General features: G+C 45.7%; 1 non-coding gene across 1 annotated transcript; it reads left to right on the top strand.

Annotated features, from left to right (window-relative positions):
• The first annotated feature begins 2,718 nt into the window (after positions 1 to 2,718).
• Positions 2,719 to 2,791, top strand: TRNAG-GCC (transfer RNA glycine (anticodon GCC)). The gene has a single exon. It is a non-coding gene; the product is annotated as a tRNA-Gly (tRNA).
• The last annotated feature ends 4,683 nt before the right edge of the window (positions 2,792 to 7,474 follow it).

The following is a 7,474-nucleotide window of genomic DNA, read 5'->3' on the forward strand; positions in this document are numbered from 1 at the left end:
GCTCCGCGGCACGTGGGATCCTCCCAGACCAGGGCTCGAACCCGTGTCCCCTGCACTGGCAGGCAGACTCTCAACCACTGCGCCACCAGGGAAGCCCTATATTAAGGAATTTTAAACTGCATATTCATAAAGAAGACACTGGAAACAAATGTCAAAATGTAAACAATGGTTTATTCCAGGTGATGGGAAATATGTGTTATTTTCTTCTTTGTACTTTTTGGGGTTTGTTTTAGTTTTTAAAAATGCAGGGATAGGGCTTCCCTGGTGGCACAGTGGTTAAGAATCCGCCTCCCGATGCAGGGGACACGGCTTCGAGCCCTGGTCCGGGAAGATCCCACATGCTGCGGAGCAACGAAGCCCATGTGCCACAACTACTGAGCCTGTGCTCTAGAGCCTGCGAGCCACAACTACTGAAGTCTGCGCGCCTAGAGCCGGTGCTCCGCAACGAGAGAAGCCACCGCAGTGAGAAGCCAGAGCACGTCAAGGAAGAGTAGCCCCCACTCCCGACAACTAGAGAAAGCCAGCGCGTAGCAGCAATGACCCAATGCAGCCAAAAATAAGTAAATAAAATAAATTTTAAAAAAAGAGAGAGATCTAATGCTATTTTATAAGGAAAAAGAATGCAGAGATATTTGTACACCAGTGTTCATAACATCATCATTCACAATAGCCAAAAGGTGGAAACAACCCAAATGTCCATCTAAGGACTAATGGATAAACAAAATGCTGTGATAGAATATTAGCCTTAAAAAGGAGGTAAACTCTGACATGTGCTACAACATGGATGAACTTTGAGGGCATTATGCTAAGTGAAATCATCCAGCCACCAAAAAACAAATACTGTATGATTTTGCTTATATGAGGTACTGAGTAGTCAAAATCATAGAGACAGAAAGTAGAAAGATGGTTGCCAGGGGCTGGAGGGAGAGGAGAGGGGGAGTTATTGTTTACTAGGGATAGAGTTTCAGACCTACAGGAGTTATGGGAATGGATGGTGGCGATGGCTGCACGACAATGTACGTGTATTTATTTATTTATTTATTTTTGGCTGTGCCGCGTGGCTTGAGGGATCTTAGTTCCCAGGCCAGGGATCGAACCCATGCTCCCTGCATTGGGAGCGTGGGGTCTTAACCACTGGACCACCAGGGAAGTCCCTATGTGTACTTTAACAGAATTAAAAAAAAAATTTTTGTAAAAAAAAATTCAGTAGAAGACATAGCTATTTAACAAAATCCTGCTATCAGACATTCCATCAATCTAGTAGAATACATCATCAAATTTAAGATGTTGTCAACTGTAGAATGCACCATTATTTCATTTAATACCAAGAAAGAAAAACTGGTACCAGTTAAACTCTGATATCAACCGATTAAAAGACATCCCATTCCAAAGATGGTAATTTTTAAAGTGCATCTTAGATTCAGTAGAATATAGTAAGCAGTTTATACACTAAATGCTCACCTTTTAAAATCCACCTGCAAAGTTCAGATTGGTTTTTAACTGTAGCACACCTGTCCTTTGTTTTTTGAACAGGCTGTGTTTGCAAACCATCTCAGAAAAATAAATGGTTACTTGCCTACCTAAAAAAAAAAAAAAAAAGGCAGGGAAGGGGTTCAGGAGTGACTGTGTGACCCATCAAATCCCTCAGCTCAAGAGCCTGCGATCCTGTGATTCTAGTCATCATCCTTAAAGTCCTCGCCCTACCCTGAAGGGCTTTCAAGGGCCCTGGCGCTCCAGCCTCCACCCACTCCACAGTCTTGGGTGCAGTCTCACTAGTTGAAGCCGGAGGGCTCCAGCCAGGGCAGGCCACTTGCAGTTCACAACTGTGCTAGGCTCACTCTCTCTTCTGGGCACTTATTTGTGCTCTTTCCTCTTCCTGGCACCACGTTCCCTTCCTCTCAGCCTGCAGACTTCCTTCAGGTCTCCCTAGCTCAGCTGCCCCTATCCCTAGCAGGCCTTCCCTGCTGTCCCTCCCCTGCCTAGGTTAGCCGCTGCTCCCTGTACCCTCTCAGTACTCTGAGCTGATTGCCATTTACTGTGAGCTCTTGGGACCAGGGACTTGCCTTCCTCATTACTGTACTCCCAGGGCCTAGCGCAGGGCTGCCATCTCAGAGTTCCTTAGTGACTATCTGGTAGATGAATGTCCAATTAGGATCAAAAGCAGCAAACTCTTCTCAGGCTGTTTCCTGGTATTCATTCTAGAGACTCTGAAACTCTGGGGGTTCCACTTGCATAAGGTAAAGGGCAGAACCAGGATTTGAACCCAGACTATGGCCCCAGAGCCCACACTCTTAACCACTATGCTTTAAGCCCCTAATGCCTCAATTTGTTCATGAACAAAATGTGTACAGAGAGCCTACTATGTGCCAGGCACTGTCCTGTAGTAATAACGAAAACGGACACAGCCCCGATTCTCACAGATCTCACATTCAAGTTGGTGGTGGAGGAGAGACAGAAATAAATAAGTGTATAATTTGCCTATTTGTGATAAGAGGGAGGGAATATACAGGACAATGGGAGGAACAGGTTGGAGGGTGGGGGAAGATCAGGAGTTCAGTTCTGGACACACTTAGTTTGAAACACCTAAGAGACAACCAAGTGAAGATACAGAGTAGGAGTTGGATAAATGTCTAGAGCCCAGGGTGTAAGCCTAGGCTAGATAATACAAATTTGGACATCAGCAGCATAGATGGTATTTAAAACCATAGGACTGGGACTTCCCTGGTGGTCCAGCGGCTAAGACTCTGCATTGCCAATGCAGGGGGCCCAGGTTCAATCCCTGGTCGGGGAACTAGATTCCACATGCCACAACTTATTATCCCATGTGCTGCAACTAAGGCCCGCCACAGCCATATAAGTAAATAAATAAACAATTAAAAAAGTAAATAAATGAAAATAAAACCATAGGACTGGCTGAGATTGCTAGGGATGTGATTGTGTATAGAGAAGAGGTCCAAGTACTCGGTCCTACCATACTTAGAGGTGAAAGAAATGAAGAGAATTAGCAAAGGAGACTAACAGGGAGCAGCCAGGGAGGTAAGAGGAAAACTAAAAGAGTGTAGTACCCTGCAAGCCAGGGAATAAAGTGACTCAAGATCAACAGCAGCAAGGATGACGGAGACGTGGAGTCGGCCATTGGGTGTGTAATGTAGATGTCATTGGTGATCTCGGCAAGCAGTGTCTGTAGACAGAGGTGGAGCACGCACCTGCATGAGGAGGGTTTAAAGAGAAAAGGCAGAGAGGAGTCGGAGACAGCAACGAAGACGGCCCTTTTGGAGCTTGTCGTTATAAAGGCTGAGCAGGGAAACGGGGGACTCTGGAAGGAATTATCGGTAGGTTTAAGGCGGAATGAATAGCAGCCTGGAAATACGCTGATGCAGGGAAGACGGATGCAGGAGAGGGATGTGAGACAAGTATGGGTCCTAGGTCCTCCTCTTCATACTTCTACCCCTCCTCTTTCTCCAGCTTTGTTTCCCTGGGCTTTCTCCTGCTTTCTTCTCCTTGCCCCACTCTCTCTTCTTGTCATGAGCCACCACAGTCGACTTTATCTCTGCGAGCATGCAGTGCAGCAATTCACTCTTTCTGGAAAGTTAGCCAGGTTTTATCTTGACCTTTCTTCCTACAAAGCAGCACTCCATCAGGCCACTAAAACAGGATCTTTTCTGTCCCACATGAGGATGACCACCAGAGGCCCCAGGAGCCTCTCCTTCTGCCTGTTGTCATATACCACCGGTATGGTTTGCCTTTTCTTTGGTGTGTATCTTGTGAACCCAGCTGAACTGTAAGGACCTTAAGGACAGGGACTCCACATGATGCTTCTTTGGGTCCCTCATGATACCTAATTGGGTGTTGTGCAGAGTCTTCATTTACTCAACATTTATTGAGTACCTGCCGTGTGCTGGGATCTGTGCTAGGTGATCCAGATCAACAGTCCCTATCCTCAAAGAGCTTGTGGTCCAGACAGGAGGCAGACGTGTCATCAAATAATAGCAAATAAAATGTTGAGTGCTGTACTAGGGAAATGTAGGGTGCAGTGGAGGCTTAGAGAAGGAAGAGGTTAACTACATGGGGGATGGACAGGGAAGACTTCAGGGGGTCTTCCCTGGGGGTGGCAATGAGAAAGCACTTGAAAGATGGCCAGGAGTTTCCTGATCAACTGGAGGAGAGAGGGTATCAGGCAGAGGGAGAGTGCAAAGTCACGGAGGTGTAGAACAGCACGGCATGTTTGGAAAAGGACAGGTCTTTTGATGTGATGGTACAGTGGGGAGGGGCACTGCAGGAACAGTGGTGGGAAAGGATCCTGGAGAGACAGAAAAGAATTGGATTGTGGAGGGCTGTGTGTGCCAGGCTAAGGAACTTGGCCTTAATCCCATAAAAGGGAAGGATGGGATCAGACTTTTAGAGAGAACCCCGTGGTGACTGTGGAGTAGAGGTTGACTTACTTTTGGCAGTCATGGTATTAGAAACAGTTTACTTATATTTAATTAGATGCCGATATTTAAAAATCAGGCGGTTTCACAAGAAATCCTAAATTCCAGCTTCTCTAGCCACACATTGTTCTATGATAGCCGTCAGCCAAAGCTAGGTGGGAACCTTCTGTTACGGATTGAACTGTGCCCCCCCGAAGATGTTGAAGTCCTACCTGCAACCTTGAAAGTGACCTTATTTGTAAATTGGGTCTGTGCAGATAGATGATCAAGTGAAGATGAGGTCACCAGGACAGGCCTTAATCCAGTATAACTGGTGTCCTTATATAAAGGGGAAATTTGGACACAGACAGATGCACGTAGAGGGAGACAATGTGAGGACGTGGGGAGAATGCCATCTATAAGTCAAGGAACAGCTGGGACTACTAGAAGCTAGAGGAGAGCACAGCGCATTCTCCCTCCCAGCCCTCAGGAGGAACCTGCTGTCATCTTGATTTTGGACTTCTGGCCCCCAGAAGCGTGAGATGATAAATTTCTGTTGTTTAAGCCACCCAGTTTTTGGCACTTTGTTAAGGCAGCCCCAGAAAAGCAATGCTCTCGCTTAGATGGGGCCCGCACTCTCCAGTGATTTGAGTTGGTAAATACCTATGCTGGGAATGGATTCGAGGAAGGGGACGGACTGAAGACCATTTAGTAGGTGGTCTGTGGTGATCCAGTAAAGTGGTGGGGAAGGGGGAGCGGTCGGTGAGAGCTCCGCAGCACTAGTGCTTACTGATGGATGTAGGGCTTAGCAGTAATCCCAGAAGGTCTGTAAACCAGCTCTGAGTTCCAGAGCCGCATCATCTGCTTTTCTTTCCCTCGTGTATTTTCTCTTCCACAGCATCCCACCCTTCTCCACCTGACGCCTCAGCCACCTCCACCTTCCGGGCTTGAATTCTACTCAGTGTATAACTTTCACCCTGCCTCGGAATGGGTGTGATTTCAGCAGCCTTCGTTTCAACTTCCTGTGACAGCTGTAACCTCAGTTCTCACTGAATTACTAAGACTGCTGATAAATGCCAACTGCTTGGAAGTTTTTATAAGTAACTAGGAACGTGTTTTGTGCCAGGCCATGGGAAAATGGGCTATGGAATGGCCCAGAAATTTAATGAATTAAAAGTAACGAGTCAGGAATTCCTTGACAGTCCAGTGGTTAGGACTCGGGGTTTCCACTGTGGGAGGCCCAGATTCCATCCCTGGTCAGAGAACCAAGATCCCGCACAAGCTGCGCAGAGCGGCCAAAAAAAAAAAGTAACTCCCTGATGTTTTTAGGCCCATATGTGTCCGTTTAAGAAAAAGACTAGATCTAAGATGAAAATCGTCCTCCCAGCCCCATGTGGGAAGAACGGTTCATCTCCCTGTTCAAAGTCCCAACAGCCCAGCAGAGGGTGAGTGCTTCTACCTCACCATCCCCATGCCATCGCCACCTTTCGTGTCATATTTTGATTATTTGGAAAAGGTTGATTGGAAGGAACAATAGAAAGCGACCTGCCCACCACTCCACCCCCCCACCCCCCGCCAAGCCTCCCCACTAAAAGAAATGTCACTGGCTAAGGAAACAGGATGCTACCCGCGAGGCGGTATCCTGAATAGGATCCTGGAACACAGAAAGGACCCCAGTGGAAAAATGGGGAATCCAGCTAAGGCTGGCCATTTGGTTAATAGTGTTGTACCAGTGTTAATGTTTTAGTTTGGATAAATGGACCATGATTATGTAAGATGTTAACGTAGCGGGGAGCTGGCTGAAGGGTCTATGGGAACTCTGTGTACTACCTTTGCAACTCTCTGGAAATCTAAAATGATTTCAAAATTAAAAGTTTAAAAACAAGTTAAATATATATATATTTAAATGTCTCTGCGATAATACTGGTCCAGAATATACCCTTAGTTATGCTGTCTCACCCTCAGCCCTAAGTGTTGTTTAATGGCCAAAAAGACATCAGCCAGATGATTTGGCATTTGCCGACAGTCTATTCATGGCACTGTAAGGATACCAAGGCAAAACCATATAGAACCCTGCCCTGAAGGAGTTTACTCTCTAGTGAGGGGGACAAACATATGTATAAATAGCTACAATACCTGGAGAGAGTGTGGGGATCAGAGAGATTGATCAAGACCTTGAAGGTGGAGAGAATTTCAATAGAGACAAAGGCCAAGGACTCAAGGCTGGGGGTTGGTGTCAGCAAAACGTATAGGTGTGTGACTTTCCAGGGAGATGGGAAGAGTCCAATAAAGCTGAAACTCGGAGGGGTGGGGGGAAGTGGGGACAGAGGTCTTAGAGACGTAGAAGGACCCAAGCTCAGTGAGGAGGACAAAACTCCTTTCTATTTTTAATATATAATTGTTTTATCATTAATAAAAGGAATATATGTTGGAAAATCCAGACTATTTTGCCCCCAGAACAAATATTTTGGTGCATTTCCTTCATTATATTTTGTTCCTTGTAGTTGAGCTCATACTATACACACAGTTGGGTAGCCTTTGTTCATTTGTTTCATTTAGCTTAATATCACGAGCCTTTCCCCATCTCATTTAAAAAGAATCTTAAAGCACGAAGGGAGGTCACTTTCCTCTTAATGCAAGAATCCTTCTTCACCATCTTGGTGGCTGGCTGACAGATCTTTGTCTGGACATCTCTCCTAGCCAGGATCTCATTCATTCTTTGAGACATCCATTCTATTGTTAGCTAAGTCCAGTGACCACAGAGTTCTTCCATGCATCTTAATTGTGCTTCCCTCCAACTATCCCTTTTTGAAGATGACAGATCTTCAAATACATCAAGAATCAAAGAATTTCAGGGTTTAACTCATCTTGAGGTAGGTTGCAGTTACCTCAAATGCCATGCCAAGGACCCTTGGACTATAATCCAAGGGAGTCATCACTTTTTTTTTTAGGTTTCAGGAATTTTTATTTTTCTCATGTAATGTGCCCCAAAGTTTAATTCATCAAATGTTTTCAAGCAGAAAAGTCGTGTGATCAGAGCTTTGCTTGATGATAGCTGTCACTTA

Source organism: Tursiops truncatus, chromosome 1, assembly GCF_011762595.2.
Source record: "Tursiops truncatus isolate mTurTru1 chromosome 1, mTurTru1.mat.Y, whole genome shotgun sequence".
Classification (NCBI taxonomy): Eukaryota; Metazoa; Chordata; class Mammalia; order Artiodactyla; family Delphinidae; genus Tursiops; species Tursiops truncatus.